Source organism: Canis aureus, chromosome X, assembly GCF_053574225.1.
Source record: "Canis aureus isolate CA01 chromosome X, VMU_Caureus_v.1.0, whole genome shotgun sequence".
Lineage (NCBI taxonomy): Eukaryota > Metazoa > Chordata > Mammalia > Carnivora > Canidae > Canis > Canis aureus.
This window is the reverse complement of record NC_135649.1, coordinates 95,096,945-95,114,636: the sequence shown is the minus strand read 5'-3', so window position 1 is coordinate 95,114,636 and position 17,692 is coordinate 95,096,945. Positions and strand designations below refer to the sequence as shown.

At 37.5% G+C, this 17,692-nt stretch overlaps 1 long non-coding RNA gene across 1 annotated transcript in view; it reads right to left on the bottom strand.

Moving 5' to 3' along the window:
• Positions 1-1,236: 1,236 nt before the first annotated feature.
• LOC144307638 (uncharacterized) overlaps positions 1,237-17,692 on the bottom strand; it is a 161,734-nt gene continuing 145,278 nt past the window's right edge. The window contains exon 5 of the long non-coding RNA XR_013374425.1: positions 1,237-1,366. This is a non-coding gene — a long non-coding RNA (uncharacterized LOC144307638). The remainder of the gene's footprint in view (positions 1,367-17,692) is intronic.

Here is a 17,692-nt window from a genome sequence, read left to right as displayed (position 1 = left end):
CAGAAGCTTTTTATCTTGATTAAGTCCCAATAGTTCATTTTTGCTTTTGTTTCTCTTGCCGCTGTTGGCCCGTCTAAGTAGTTGCTGTAGCTGAGATTGAAGAGGTAGCTGCCTGTGTTTTCCTCTAGGATTTTGATGGTTTCTTGTTTCACATTTAGGTCTTTAATCCATTTTTGTTTATCTTTGTGTATGGTGTAAGAAAATGGTCCAGTTTCATTCTTCTACATGTGGCTGTCCAATTTTCCCAACACCATTTATTGAAGATACTGTCTTCTTTCTATTGGATATTCTTTCCTGCCTTGTCGAAGATCAGTTGACCACAGAGTTGAGGTTCCACTTCTGGGTTCTCTATTCTGTTCCATTGATCTCTGTGTCATTGGGTTTTATAATAACCAGTTTCTTAGAGCATTAGCCAGTGCTTCCACACTGGAGAAGGTGAATAACTGTCGACATTTCTACTGAAATTTTCAACAATCATTTGTTTACTAAGGATGTAAAAGAGAAACTCCAGTTTCCCTTGCCTTAAGCTTTGAATCTTTTACCTTTTTTCCTTCTCTTTTCCTTTTTTCCCTTTCTTTGCTACTTCCTCCTCTCCTAAATTTCGAAAAACTGCAACACCTGCAAACACCTAAGGAAAGAACTGTTCTAATAGTTGCAAGAAGGGGATTTTACCAATGATCCTAAGCAAGAGGCACAGAAAACTGTCTCTGCCTTGAGTTCTGCAGTAAAGAAGAAACCTGAATTCTGTCACAATACCTTTTTCCCCCAATCCCTATGAAACCAATTCTGTTTCCACCTGAGCAGTTACTTGGTCTTCAAGTCTCCTTGATACACATCAGTTAAATAAAGTCTTAAACCTCTACTTGAGTCACTTAAACTGTTTTTGGTTTATATTTTTCAACTGAGCTATTGCATTCAGACTCACTTTTCTGGGAATATAAATATTTGAAATATTAAACAGCAATAAAATTATTAGCCCAGTTCCATAATTCAGCACTACCAGATGAGTGAGCATTAACTGAAGAGGAAACATCACATCACTCTCTTGAGAGTGATCTAATGTGTGCCCTTCAATCTAACTGATTATCATTTCACTGTCAATTAACACCTTGTTGTTTTACATCAACAAAATAGAGTAAAACTATCATTATAAAAAATCCTTCTAAAAGATGATGATAAATAATAGACATACAATAAACATTTATTGCACAGATGAATAGTATGTTTCTGATACTATACCTTTATTCTTGGAATAATCATAGGGAAGGGAATGCTGATAGCTTTAGTGGAGAACTTGGTAAAGGACAGTAGCCAGTAGCCAAAAGTTTCCTTTTCTATTCTTTGAGGTAGCCACTTGGACTTCTCTCTGAAATACCAATAAGCAAGTCACTATTAATATATTCATTTCTTCTTTTTTTTTATTCTGCTAACATGTAAAGATTTACTATATGCTGGACACTACATTGGGAACTCTGGGAAGTAAAAGGATGAATCAGATATAGCTTTTCATGTAAGTACCTGCCTTAGGTACGGTTGTCTGGAAAGAGATCTTGAGATGACGATTGCTATGCAGATGATTTATTAAGGGTGTGCTCATGAAGGAACCTGTATAGGGAGTGGGGAAACATAATGGGAAATTGGAGGAAGCCCATAAGGGATATGATCTCAAATCCCAGTAGAGAATAGATAGAGCCTGATACTACAAGATAGCTCTGGAGTAGAAGTTTACCTCAGAGCTGTTCTCCACAACCTCTTCACAGGAAAGAGACCTAGAATTCCATAATCCAAAATTTGTAAGGACACTGACTAAGCATTGCTGCAAGGGTTGGGCTGGAGGGAAGTGATTTCCCAGGCACTTCCTTTTCACTGAACAAAACCCCTCCAGCAGCATTTGTCCAAAGAAAAGCTGTAGGTACTGCATATTAGAAAGGGTTTGTCTCCTCACCTTGAACAAAAATATACCTGCATAGATCACCAAAAAAAATCCCTTTTAGGAATATATAGCCATGTATATATAAGGAAAATGTAGAAGTATGGCCAAAAAAGAGTGATATACAGACCATAAAAGGGTTACAGACAAGAGACTATAGAACTTCAGAGGAGGGAAAGATCAATTGCAAGGGGATTTCTGGAAAGACTTCATGGACAAGATATTTGAAGTAGACTTTGAATACTGAGCACATTTTGATATGGATGGGAAGAATTTTATGCACTGAGGCCAGTGTTAGTAATCACATAGAAGAGAAATATTAGAGAGTATGTTTGGGTAAAATTAGATTTGGTCAGTTTCATTAGAACACAAAGAATGTATGGAAGATAAATAGGAAGTAGGCTATAACAATAGTGTAGGGGAGGACCAAGCAGATCCTTTAAATCCAGGATCAGAAATTCACAGAACAAATGGTAGGAATCAGGAGGAAGCCACTGAAGGACTGACTATAAAAGTGGCATGATAATTTTCAGATCTAATTTTGCAATCTCAGCTCATCTCTTTTTTAGCAAACATTTGAGAATTCTTAACAAAAGTAAATCTGATTTTCTTCATTTTTTAATTTAGGAAATAAATATTTATTTCATATGCTGTATTTCTACTGTACCAAAGAGTAGACATCTCTGATGTGATTACATAACCAAAGAATATCCCAACTCCAAAAATAGTTTTTTGTTTTCAGTCATTGGAAGTTCTCATTACTCAAATTGGTGAATGACTTCTAGGCTTCTATGCAACATCTCCAAAACAAACCCAACATAAGCAGCCACAGGCCTGCTGGGAAAAGCTACAGAATAGCCATGATCTTTTCGCCCTCAGTCCTTTCATTGGTAGCTAGCATTGTATAAAACATAGCTGTTCACTGCTATTGCAATTGATAGGTAGACAGCTTTGACTCTTGCAGTACACACACCACAGCTCAAGCATTCCTTGCTACCCAATAGAAACTTGGCTTGCTAATATCCCAATAATAGGACAGAGGTAACTATTTCATTCAGGTGTTGGTAAAGAAACTAAAGAGGAAGAGTGGTGTTGCCAAGAAATCAATAACTATCACTCAATTTATTATGGGGTTTCTCTCACAGGAATAGCAGTATAAAATAAATCTAAGAAAACCAGAAGACAGTTTATGACCAAAGAGAGCTTAGAAGGTTTCAAATAATTCCATTAAATCAAGGGTATTCTAGGGCCTTTACGTGGACACTGACTTCCAAAAGCATGAATTATAAAAACAACTTAACTTTATGGAACACTTAACTACATGCTAGGCAGCAATACATATGTGATGTATCCTATTTGGTTTTTTTAAAAATATTTTATTTATTTATTCATGAGAGACAGAGAGAGAGGCAGAGACACAGGCAGAGGGAGAAGCAGGCTCCATGCAGGAAGCCCGATGTGGGACTCGATCCCGGGTCTCCAGGATCACTCCCTGGGTGGAAGGTGGTGCTAAACCACTGAGCCACCCGGGCTGCCCCTATTTGGTTTTTAGGAGGCAAGGAAACTGAGGAGAATTCAAGAACACAAATCTAGTAAATATCAGAGCCAGGTTTTGAACCCTAAAACTCCCTCCAAAAACTATGCTTAGATATTGCTATAGACTGTGTATCCCTTCCCCAAATTCAAATGTGGGAACCCTAACCCCTAATGTTTTGGTACTAGGAGATGTTTTGATGATGAGGGTGGAGTGCTCATGAGTGATTAGTACCTTTATAAAAGAGACCCAGGAGAGCCCCCTCACCTCTTCCATCATGTGAGGACACAGTGAGAAGATGGCTGTCTAAGAACCAGAAAGTGAATCCTCACAAGACAAGGACTCTACTGGTAACTTGATTTTAAATTTCCCAGTTTCTAGCATGGTGGCAAATAAAATTCTGTTGTTTATAAGCCACCCAGTCTACAGCATTTTTGTAATAATAGCCAGGACAGAATAAGATAAAAAGAAATATCAAGAAGTGGGGTGCTGTTGTAATACCTTAAAATTTGGAATTGATTTTAGATAGAACTAGAAAAGGTAGAAGCTTTAAGAATTCTGAAGCTTATGCTGGAAAATGTCTACACCATATGAATGGACTTTTAAAGACAATTCTGATAAGAGTTCAGAAAGAAAAGATGAGCACTATAAAGACCTCAATCTGCTTAGAGATCATGTAAATAATCCTGAAGAGAATATTAGTAGAAATGTGGATGATAATGGTCATTCTGATGAGGTTTCAGACAGAAATGAGAAAAATGAGTTTGAAACTGGATAAAAGATTATCTTTGTCGTAAAGTGACAAAGAACTTGGATGAATTGTGCTCATGTTCCAGCATTTTGTGGAAAGTAGAACTTGGGAAAATGAAATTAGATATTTAGCTGAAGCTTTTTCTAAACAAGCTGCAGCTGGGCCCCTCCTAACTGCTCAGTAAAATGTGAGAAGTGAGAAATGACCTAAAGATGGAATTGGTAAGTGAAAAGGAAGCATAACTCAAAGATTTGGAAAATTCTCATGCTATCTATATTGTAAAAAATAAGGAAGCATGGTCAGAAGAGAACAGTAAGGGTGTGGCCAAGCAAGAGAAGTTTAAAATGGATCGGCCATCTCAACAGAAGCTAGCAGCTATTCTCCAAAACAATTGAAAACTGACCCTGAATGCAATTTAGAGTCTATCAGCTGCTACTCCTGTCACAGGCCCAGAGTGGAAGGGTCAGAGGCCAGAGTGGTTTCAAAGAAGGATTCATCAGTACCTGTGGGACTTCGGTGCATGCTGCCTGGCACTGCCTCACATCCCAGGCTCCACTCAACACACAGACTCCATGGTCTTCTGTCTGTTCATGTATGACTGTGGTAGGCCTTGGTACCATGCAGGCCTCCATGGCCACCCCTCTAGACAGTACAGGTGGCAAATTTTTGTGGTGTTCCCATGGTGCCATCTCTATTGACATAAAGATTACATGAGTTACGTGGTCATGGATGCCTCTACTTAGGTTTCAAAGGATGGAGCCACAAGGAGCCATAGACTTGGGACCTCAGCCCAAAAAGGCCACAGGACACAGGCCAAGAGCCACTCCTGTCCATCTTGCTAAGCAGGACATCAAGTAAGGAGGATTACTTATGGGCCTTATGATCTCAGTTTGCCTTGTGGTTTGAACTTGCTTGGGATCCCTTATCTCTTTCTTCTTTCCTATATTTCCTTTTTGCAATGGACATGTGTATCCTGTGTCTGTTCCACCATTGTGCTTGGAAGCATATAACTTGTTTGGTTTCATAAGTTCACAGCTAGAGAGCAATTTGCCCCGGGATGAATCATACTTTGAGTCTTAGCCATATCTGATTTAGATGAGGCTTTAAATTTTAGAATTTAGAGTTGATGCTGGAATGAGTTAAAACTTCTAGGGTTGTTGGAACATAATGAATTTATTTGAATATGAGAAGGATATAAATTTTGGAGGAACTTGGGGCCAAGGGCAGAATGCTATGGGCTAAATATTTACATCATCCAAAATTCATGTGTTGAAACCCTAAACTCCAACGTGATAGTGTTGAAAGGTGAAGCCTTGGGCAGGTAATTATGTCACAAGGGCTGAGCCTTCATGAATGGGATTAGTGCCCTTATATTAGAGTCCAGAGATCCCCCCCTTGCCTCTTTGCCATGTGAGGACACAGCAAAAAGATGGCCATCTCTGAACCAGGAAGCATGCTCTAAATCTCTTGGTGCCTTGGACTTCCTGTAGAAGCCTGTAGAACTAGAAGAAGGAAATCTGTACTGTTTATAAGCCACCTTGTCTAGAATATTTTTGTTATATCAGACCAAATAGACTAACAAGTGTATTAATTAAGGTTATCTCCCGAGAATAGTTGAGAGGGCTTTCTGTTGTAATCTGATGCTATATGCTTCTGGTGTGGCAAAAAAAAAACTCTCTGTAAACATGAATTAGTGTGCCTTGCTTCATAAATGTAACACTGCCATATTGAGCAAAGGCTTTTTTATTCTGAACACAATTGGTATCCATTACATTGTGCCACACACTAATGAAAGGAATTATGGAATCCTTGCAATATAGCTCCTATACATCTCTCAAGCATCTTTCAGTGATATGGATTGTGTTCTAGTAGAGAAAACACAGGAAAACTACACGGAAAATACCAAAATGCCCTCTGGTCTTTTCAAGTAAAACTGATTTTGAAGGTCAGCATTAGTGAGTCAGAGGCTTTGGAAAGTGTGAGGGACAGTAAGCATAAGCAATTTGGCACATAATAACAAGAGGAGAGGTGAGGCAGGTACCAGCGGTTAAGTGATGGAGTGAGGTCAGCAGAGTTCTGGCAAGGCAGAAATGTCCCTATACTCAGTCACAGAGAGATACTGAACAAATTTGGAGACTATAAATTGATGATGGAATATGAGTGGATTTGCCAGAGAGATTAGGGAAAAGGAAAGAGTAAATTACATTCATAATAGGAGCAGTGAAGACCTAACAGATGAGAGTGAGGCTCAGTCTGCAAGAAAGTCAAAATCTCACAGTGACTCCCCATTTCATTTGCAGTAAAGGCCGGGGTCTTTATTATGACCTAAAGGCGCTAAATATTATTGCTTATTCTTGTTCTCTCTATGACCTCATGCTGCCCTCCATCTTCCTCATTCTACTTCAGCCACACTGGCTTTATTGTTGCTCACACAGTCTTAGTGTACTCTTGCCTGATGATTTTACACTGGCTGTTTTCCTATATCTGGAAATGTATTTTTTTTAATACTGAGAGTTTCCAACCCCCAGTTATATCCATGGTTAACACTCTTGCCTCCCATGTCTTGGATCAAATCATATTTTCTCTGTGAAACTTATCTTTACAAACCTACTTACAAATGCAACCCATCCTCATCGAATTCCTCAGTTCTTTATACAAAAAGTCATTAGAATGCTTTATAGAGATTCTATTTTTTCCCTCTTCAGGAACATGAAGGAACTATACTTCACAGTTATAAGTTCAACTTGCCCATCTGCTTTACTTTGGCTAATGGAATGAGAATAAATAACATGTATCAGTTCTGGGTGGAAGCTTTTAGAAGCCACACTTACCTTACCACTTTCCCTCCCCATTGCCACAGGAACCAGCCACACTCCAGATGATGGAGTAAGAAATACAATATGTGTTGGGAAAGACATTAATGTTTGGAGATAGTTCTATCAGCAAAACTTTTCTGACAAATATACTCAAAACATTTTTTACTATAGAACTTAACGCTATCATACATATATAATTTACTGTATTGGCAAGTAAAGTAGTAAATAAATAGATAAATAGAACATCATAAGCTTTAACCCCCCACCAGACTCTAAATTCCAAGATAAAAAGGAAACTCTAGGTTTTGTTTCACATTGTGCTCCAAGCACTTCGAACACCACGGGCCTGGCACATAGAAGGGACTCAGTTAGTGTTTGAGGGAATGGCTCTATTAATCAATAGCATGCTTTTCAAAGACCATTAGGATACACAGGGAATAAAATTACTAGGAACAATGAGGGTAAATTAGAGCTGTTTTGAAGAGATGACAGCTCTGGAATTCACCAAAGAAATCATTTATTTCAATGGAGAGTAGTTGGCTTTTATAGTTTAAGCAACAAGGCTATGGTAAACATAGAAACAAGGCTATGGCTATGGATCATTGAGTGATCCAGAAATGTGGAAGATAGAGCTTTAGGCTGGGATTATGTGGACATGTAGAAGACTCCTTAAGTCAAATGTTTCTATTTATACTTGTATGAAAATGATTAATTTATGGACCTCATCAGATTGAATTTGAAAGGCAGGCTGAAAAAGGCCAATCTCATGTAACAACAACAAAAAAATTTAATCCCATATGCTCTTACATAATGTGCATTACATTGCCCAAAAGCTTATCTGAAATAGGTTGAGGGAAATTGAAATTTCCAAAATATCCTAGAGTAGAGGTTGAGAGCTAGATTACTTTAAAAATCAAGTTGTAGGTTTTATTTTATTTTATTTTTTATGATAGCCACAGAGAGAGAGAGAGTCAGAGACACAGGCAGAGGGAGAAGCAGGCTCCACGCACCGGGAGCCCGACGTGGGATTCGACCCCGGGTCTCCAGGATCGTGCCCTGGGCCAAAGGCAGGCGCTAAACCGCTGCACCACCCAGGGATCCCAAGTTGTAGGTTTTAGAATCTATTCTTGACATGCTAAGGTCTCAGGGTTTGGAGAGCCTTAGAACATACAGAAAAGAAGAGAAAAGCTAGTCAAAATACAGTTTAACAAAGAAAAATGGCCACAGAGATGTTTCAGTAGCAGAAATACTGAGAGGACAATGATTTCTTACCTTAAATATAAATGAATTACTATTCCATGTTATTCTTTATTTTTCATTACCACAAAGTCTATTCCACATAACAGTCTATGTTGGTGTTGCTTTGAGATAAGAAAGAGGCTGGTGAAGTGGTGAAAGTGAAATGTGGACTAACACGAGTGGAAAGAGCAAAGAATGCTTGAGTCAGTAGTGGCAGGAACCAAATCTTTTGGGTGAGCAGAAATTAAACGTCAAGGATAACTTGAAAATCCATGAGTTTATAAAAATCTCGAGGCAGATTCTGAACTTCCAAATTCAGGGTAAAAAAAAAAAAAGGTAAAGGGTAATTGCTTAAGTAAAATTTCAAGTAAATAAAGTAAAATTCTTTTACTGGACTATTTTAAAATTAGAAAAAGATAGCTTATATACTGATAAAAAGACTGTAACATTTACTCAGAGTATGACACAACTTACATGAATACATAAAAGCTCAAGGTCATGTGTCAATAAAATAACAAAAACTATAAGCCCTCTTTTTCACATCCATTTAAATTTACCTCAGTAGAAAAGAAAACAGTATGGAGCTTCCTCAAATGTTAAAAGTAGAACTACCCTATGATCCAGCAATGGCACTACTTGCTATTTACCCAAAGGATACAAAAATACTGATTTGAAGGGATTCATACATCCTGATATTTACAGTAGCATTATCAACAATAGCAAAACTATGAAAACAGCCTGAGTGTCCATCAATAGATGAATAGATGATGAAGATGTGGTATATATACGATGGAATATGACTCAGCCATAAAAAAGAATGAAATCTTGCTATTTGCAATGATGTGGATGAAGCTATAGAGTATTATGCAAGGCAAAATGAGTCAGAGAATGACAAATACCATATGATTTCACTCATATGTGGAATTTAAGAAACAAAACAAATGAGCAAAGGAGAAAAAGAGAGATAAAGGCAAACCAAGAAATGCTCTTCTTTATACCAGAGGGTATGTGGAGGGTGGGTGGGATGGATGAAATAGGTGATGGCAACTAAGGAAAGCACTTGTGATAAGCACCAGGGGATGTATGGAAGCACTGAATCACTATATCGTTCACCTGAAACTGATATTACACTGTCTGTTAACTAAATGGAATTTAAATAAAAACCTTTAACAACCAAAATAAATTAACCTCAGCAGGAATGCATATTATTAATAAATTATGAGTGTTACAGATTGGGTTTTCCAGGAAAAGGGTCCTGAAACAGAGACTTCTGTGTGAGAGGTTTATTAGGAAGTGCTCCCATGATCAACATCTGTAAAAAGAGAATGAAGAATGCAGGAGTGGTCAGAGGAGGAAGGTGGGCTACAATGCAGTCTCAACCAACGCTGCAGCTAAACCCATGGAGAAATCTGGGATGACACTTCAGAGTTGTCCTGAATTGCAATAAGGAGCCTGGGCATTCCTACCCTGGCAATGACTAGTCATTACACGCATGCCCTTTGCTCTTGAGTGAAGCAGGACTCTCGATAAGAACAATTTCCAGAAAAGACTGAACCTACAGCTGTAAGCAGGCAGCCCAGCCACTGAGAAACTGAGAAGTGGGGGAATGTCCTTCCATTTTAAGCAGGTTGCTGGGCAATGCCTAGCAGCATTCATTATAGTGCCATCCTAAATATCATATTTATGTACTTTCTAGTATCACATGGCATAATACAATATATCAACAAAATACAAATTGAAGGGGACACCTGGGTGGCTCAGCAGTTGAGCGTCTGCCTTCAGCTCAGGGCTTATCCCCGGAGTCCCAGGATGGAGTCCCAAATCAGGCTCCCTGCGAGGAGCCTCCTTCTCCCTCTGCCTGTGTCTCTGCCTCTCTCTCTCTCTCTCTGCGTCTCTCGTGAATAAATAAAATATTTAAAAAAATACAAATTGACAAAATCATAAATAGACTCACAATACTTCTTATTATCTTACTAGCTTTTTTATAAAATAAGTCTTAAGGCTCTCTATTTTAGTATATAAAACCCTTAACCTTATTCATTCTTTTAAATTGCTCAGTATTCCAATAGTACCAACATAGCATAACCTTATTTAACGCTAATTATTTAGATTTGTGCAAATTTGAGGTTTTAAGCATGTATTCCTAGAAATGACATTTCTATATCAAAATGTGGACATTTTAAATTGTAGTACATAATGGTAACCCCCTTTAAAAGATGATAGGCCAATCCACATGCTCTCAAAAAGTATTTGAGAATGTGTTTTTCTCCACAGCTTTGCCAAGACTGGATGATGGCATTCTTTCTCATTTTTGTCAATTTAATGGAAAATAAAAACACCTTGCCATTGATGTTTTAATGTGAAATACCCCAATTCACTAATTCCATATTATTGTACATTGCTATTTCATATTTCTCCAAATAACCTCTTTATATCATTTTCTTATCGGTATTTTGGACTGTTCAACTATTTTTTTCTTGATAGGCTTTATTTAAAGCTAAATACTGAATATTCTTCTAGCCAATACTTTATATTTTAATTTTTGTTTATAGAATTGTAGTACATGAGAAATTTTTTAAAACAGCAATAAGCTAAATACTCCAAAACAAAAATATTAGTGAGTGACGCCTGGGTGGCTCAGTGGTTGAGCGTCTGCCTTTGGCTCAGGTTGTGATCCCCGGGGTCCTGGGATCCAGTCCCATATCAGGCTCCCTACATGCAACCTGCTTTTCCCTCTGCCTATTTCTCCCTCTGCCTATTTCTCTGCCTCTCTGTGTGTGTGTCTAAATAATAGACATTCTCTGTGTGAATAAATAAAATCTTAAAAAATATATATCAATGAATCCAACAGGAACAATAATATATAATAACCAAAATATTTTTTCTCTTTACCAAAGTTTGGAATGCATCCCTTAATAGAGTTGTTATAGCAGTATAGGTTTCAAGCAAGCAAGAAAAAATCATGTTAGGTATTTCAAATAGAAGGGATTTAATATATGGAATTGTTTACAAACATGGAGACTTAGGTTTAACTTCTCATTTGAAGGCGATAAGGGCAGAAAATAATCAATGATAGGTCCCTCTCATCAACTCCTCAATACTGTTTTGTGACGCACATCCTGGGCCAATCCCCAGAAATTCTGTTCAATAAACTGTTTATCTTTAGTTGCCTCCCAATTCCCCCTTTTCACCTCCACCCCACTTATAGTATCAATATTTTTTTTCCTCAAACAAAAAGTTTCTAGCAGTTTCTTTCTGCCCTGAAGCCTTCTAATCACAGAAGGAAACAATCAAAAATCCATTTGTTTTGTGAAGCTATTGGTAAGGTAATGAGTCAGCTCTTTCCAACATTGCAAACTTTTAAAGAACCAGAGTAAAAACAAATTACTTAAACTCCCAAATTAATTTCTTCTGGAGGAAAGAAAGAAACTGTGTTCATACGGTTGGGTGGGGACACAAGGCAGAGAGCAAGGAGATATGCTTAAGAAAGTAGTACTTCAAACCATTCCACGTACATGTGTAATTTGCCCCTTCCACAAATATATAAAATTCAGGAAATCAATCCACAAATTACATGTAGCTTTCCTTTACCTTTATAAATTAAAGCACTTAGAGAAAAGCAGTGTCTAGAAATACAGGTAATAACATTTTCCCGGAAGATGGTAGAATAATTTCAGCAGGCAAAAGTCATATGAGTATATTTAATGTTAAACACAGGAGATAAAGTCAAAATCTTTGATTGTCAGCCCTTGTGTGCCACTTTGTGACCGTAAAAAGGATTCATACACCTTCGAAGCCAGTCAAGATTTGGCAAGACAAACACCAAGATCCCTCTCAGATTTTAATATTCTATGGTCTATGATCCTGGCTTTTTTGGTATCTAAGTTGTACAGGCCCTCTACTCAGAACCAGACAACAATTAGACAAAAACTTTGGACTTGTCCCTTCAATATTCTGACAGAGGTGGGATGCCAGGGTGGCTCAGCGGTTAAGTGCTTTCTTTCGTCCAGGGCATGATCCTGGAGTCTCCGGATCGAGTCCCACATCGGGCTCCCTGCATGGAGCCTGCTTCTCCCTCTGCCTGTGTTTCTGCCTCTCCCTGTGTGTGTCTCTCATGAATAAATAAATAAAATCTTTTAAAAAATATTCTGATAAAGGAAATTTCAGCGTGGTCCCGAAAACCTGTCATTTTAATAAGCTTACTCGGTGATCCTGATGCTCACCGGAATTTGAAAACTCCCAGTTTAGACCTTGGCATTTATATGTAATTTCAGAGTTACACACTGGTCTAATTTCCACATCAAGGTAGATAGACTTAAGTCATTTTTTTCCTCTATAATTTTGCTCCCACATATTCTTCCTCTCACAGTAGAAATTTGTTAAGTAAACTTTACACTAATGGCAAATTCTTTTCAAGGTGATAGACCCTTTGCAAATTGTTAGCCGCTCTGGATGTAATTTTGTGTTTTTTAAAACTCAGAGTATGAAGTACACATGGAAAATGTCTCTGAGAAAGGTTGCTTCAAAAGTTGAGAAGTGCTGTGTGGGAGGCTCTGAGTGCAGTGAGTACAGAAGGGATGCTGTCCACTGTATGCATGATGCCAGAATAACCATAGCAATTAGCACTTATATAATGGCTTTTAAAATACTGGGATTTTAGATCTGCCACCCTTCCCTGATAAAATGGAAAATGCATTTTTGATGTTAATACTGAACCCATTCTTGCTTCTCTATCTCTTATTTTCCTTCTATTTACAAAGAAGGGGACATCCCTCCTCCTGCATAAATCTAAGTAACCCACCTCTGAATTCAATCCCATCCCATCCCATCCTGACCCTTGGAACCTTACCCCAACCTCTCATCCCAGGTATTCTAGCACCACCCACCCTTTCTCATATCTCTCCTCATTTATGATCCATATGTACTGGTCTTCTCACTCTTTAGAAGAAAAAAAAAAGTCTTACTCCTTTTTGATACTTCCTCTAATACTCTGTTATTCTTCTCTTTCCTTTGGTCGCCAAATATTTCAGATGAAAGTCTAGAAATTCCTTCATCACTCATTTCCTCCATAACATGCTTCTTATGTATACTTTTCTCACAGTACAAAAATATTGCACAAAGTGTCCCCTGTCTGTCTTTATACAGTTATATATGTAATAGTTTTATAATAGTGCAAGACATACATTATAGTTTTATAACACATATATTATATATATGTTATATATATAGTCTCTTTATATATAGTTTTAAATGTCTCTTTGCATATATACACATATATAATATACATGTAGATATACATACACATATATTTGAATGTATGTATGTATAGATAAGCAGATAAATATTAATAGGTCTAATGAACTAAATTCAATGTCCTTACCTCCTTTTTCACATATCTGTCATTCTTGCTAAATGAGCCATTTTCTACCATTGGCTCTGACCAGTGAGAATAAATAAATAAGTTAAGAGGTGTGCACTTGCAACTAATTTAAAGACTTTAATTATTTAAAACAGCAAATTTATTTCTTTCTCATGAAATAATACCATCAGGGGTTAGCTAGGGAATGAGGGAGAGAGATTCTCTCACCTCACTCAGAGACTCAAGGTGGAGGAACAGCCACAATCATGAACATTGTCATTTGCCAAACTAGATGGAAAGCAGAACTCTGCAATGTCTCACACCAATTAATTATTCCACTTTGGAAGGGACCTAGGTTAAGTCCACGCATACATCACTGGCGAAAATTGCACGTCTCACCAATCCATATATAATCCAAGAAATGAAATCTCTCATGTACTTAGAAAGTACCCAGAAATAGCTGGTAAAGTGTATAATTAATCCCATGCCCCTCCACTTTTTTTTTAGTACTTTCCCCCTTTGGCTTCTTGAGTACTTAATTTTCATGATATTCCATTTTCTGTCTATTTCACTCTTCTTCCTACTCAAACAGTTTCCAAATACTGTAATAACCCTATGCTGTACTCTCCTATAGACCTCGAAATTTTCATGCATTTAATTACCTCCTCTATGTTGATGATTCCTTAATCTGTATCTACAGATCGCCCTTCTACTACTTTTACAGCTCAATATCCAGTAGGGACATATGAAGTAGGTGCTGGAAAATTACTTCACTTTACAATGGAGTCACATTATAAAAAGCTGCTCTATGGAGGGCTGTAAGATCAATAAACAAAGGCTTGAGAATGAAAGCTCTTCCATGGGAAAATAACAATAATTCAGTTTGGAACACAGGGAGATGGGTGGTCACATTTTTGCCTTCAACTTTTTGAATAACAGATTATGTCATACCTGATCAAGCAAAATTTTTATTCAAATCTAGCAGTATATTTCAGCATATATTCTATGTCAGACCTTGTGTTGGAAGTATCCACATTTATTACCTTGTTTAATCCTCACAGCAATAAAAAATCTAATGCTTTATATTAAGAATACAGAGGTTTAATATTAAAAGAGTATAAGATAATCCTTTTTTAAAAAGCAGAAATACTTTAGAATTATTCACTACAGCTAAGTGTTTAACAATTATTGAAGACAAAATTGTTTGAAACCCAAGATCTCTGATTGTACACATTCCGATGACTGGCTGCTTTCTTTGGTCTAATTCAATGTTTCTCATGACGTGGCATTAAAACTGCTACTCAGGACTATAAACACAAAGCCACGAATGCTTTACTTTATGGATTATTTAAGGAATTTCCAAACCTAGCTTTTATTTCATTTGATTTTTTCATCCCTATCTTTACAAGCTAACATGCAAATCCATCATAGGTATATATTTCCTATAATTAGGACAACTAGGATCTCCACTTGAATACAGTGACATTGATTCATAAACTTTTTTCTATCCTTCCACGCAAAATAACACCTCTTGATATCAGTTGCAATATAATTCAAAAATTCTATTACCTCCTGAAATATTTTTCTACTCCCACCAGCAGCCTCAGATAAGAATCCTATAAAACACAGAACTATTTAAAAAGAGACAAAGTGACATCTAATATACCACAAACAAGGGAAGTCCATTTGTATAGAGGACCAAATGTAACTTTCTGTCTGACATATTTCCACTACTCAGCCCTTCTGACACAGGTTACTGGTTTCAACCTGAGAAATTAGTGTCACAAACCCAGAGGCTTTGCCCTCTTCCTGTGCCTCCAATCTATTATACCACCATTCACACAGTTAGTCCATCTCGATGCTATTTTGCTCTCTGTACTTCCAGGCCTACTGTAACTGTACCAACAGGAGAATTAAAGGTGACTCAAGGAGTCATGGACTCTATCATTGAAAAGAAAGAGTAGTTCTGGTTCATAATTGATCATCATAGCAACTATAGATGAGGAGACTAAACCCAAAAGTGTATTCACATTGCAAACTGGCCTTTGTTTGACAATATAATCAGATTTGAGCAGAACAACTTTCTACTTCCAGTTATGAATGGATACAATTTTTAGTGCAATATTTGCATGGATAAAAAAAAATGTAATCCCTAAAGTATGTGCTCTTTACATGTTGAAATCCACAGAAATGGTTGTCTTAAGAACACGGCAAATTTTGCAGCCTGATTCATGAATCATCTTGCTTTCTGCTTTCCTCTCATACTGAACTATGCTTGCCTCATCCTCACCAATCCTTGTTTATTTCTATTAACTTCAATGCTTTTCTTTGATATCTCCTAGCTCTCAGATTTGGGTTAGTTATCCTAACTTCTGTTTTCATTTTTCTTCTCTGGTGTAACACTTCCACGATTGAGTCCATCAGTAATGACAACACTGTTTAAAAATTCTGAGGCATAATGTCTAATAGTTTGCATAGTGCCCCTAAAGGTGCCAGCATAATTCAGAACTGGCACAATTCAACCATGTGGGTGAAGAGTCAGGGCAATTAGAGTCTATATTAATCTTCCATCTACATTCTACATCACAGTTGCATCGTGCCATTAAATACGGTTTTCTGGCATTTTGTACTGTTGAAGCTTGTGTTTTTGGCACTACATCATTAAAAAGCATAAGTAATTTTTCACCAGATTCAATATTGCACTGAAAATTGTTTCTATACCTTTTAAAGGGTGTGGTTAAAAAGTGTAAGAACCAAACAATTAAAGTTAGATCAATTGGGATGGGTTTAAATTCCAGCTCCACCAGTTACTAAGTCTGTACTTTAATTTTCATATTATAAAAAAAAAGAATACTAAAACACATCTCACATGATTATTGTGAAAACCCATAAAAATATTTGGAAAGCACTGAGCACAGTGCCTGACATATAATGTTTACAAAACTGGAAGGTAGGTAACTTTAGTGAAGTCTCAAAATCAGCTAAAGGAAAAAAAAAGAACAGAAAGAAATCAGTTAAATAATTTGTTTCAGGGTGCTTGGGTGGCTCATTCAGTTAAGCATCTGACTTCAGTTCGGGTCATGATTTCAGGGTCCTGTGATGGAGCCCTGTGTCAGGCTCCAGAGAGTCTGCTTGTCCCTCTCCCTTTCACCCTCTCCCTGCTTGTGCTCGCTCTCTCTGTCTTTCTCTCTCTCTCTCTTCCTCCCTGTCTCTCAAATAAATAAATAAAACCTTTTTAAAGGGTGGGGCAGCACCTGAGTGGCACAGTTGGTTAAGCATCTGACTCTTGGTTTCAGCTCAGGTGATGATCTCAGGGTCATGAGATCAAGCCCCACATCAGGTTCCCCACTCAGCATGGGATCTCCTTAAGACACTCCCTCCCTCTCCTTCTGCCCTCCCTGCCCATACTCTTTCTCTAAAACACATAAACAAATCTTTTTTAAAAAGAAAAGAAATTGTTGGGCAGCCCCAGTGGCTCAGCGCTTTAGGGCCACCTTCGGCCCAGGGCGTGATCCTGGAGACCCAGGATTGAGTCCCACATCAGGCTCCCTGCATGGAGCCTGCTTCTCCCTCTGCCTGTGTCTCTGCCTCTCTCTCTCTCTCTCTCTCTCTGTCTCTCATGAATAAATAAATAAAATGTTTTAAAAAAAATTAAAAGGAAAAGAAATTGTTTCAAGGCCTATGGAGAGGTGACTTTCTCTGCCACCTAAACTTATAAATCACTTTTATTATTATTATTATTATTATTATTATTATTATTATTATTATATGGTTGAAGATTGGTTCCTTTAAAATGGATGAAGCAGGGGGAATTAAAGGAACATAGAGTTAATAAACTTACTCCTTGCCATTTATTCAAATTTTTCAAAAGGAGAGTGACTCTTTATAAAAGAAGTGATTTTTTAAAGATTTTATCCATTTATTTGAGATAGCAAAAGAGAAAGAGAGAGAGAGAGAGAGAGAGAATAAGCAGGGGCCAAACTGAGCAGGGAGCCCAACATGGGGTTCCATCTCAAGACTTCAGGATCATGACCTGAGCCAAAGCAGGAGCTTAACTGACTGA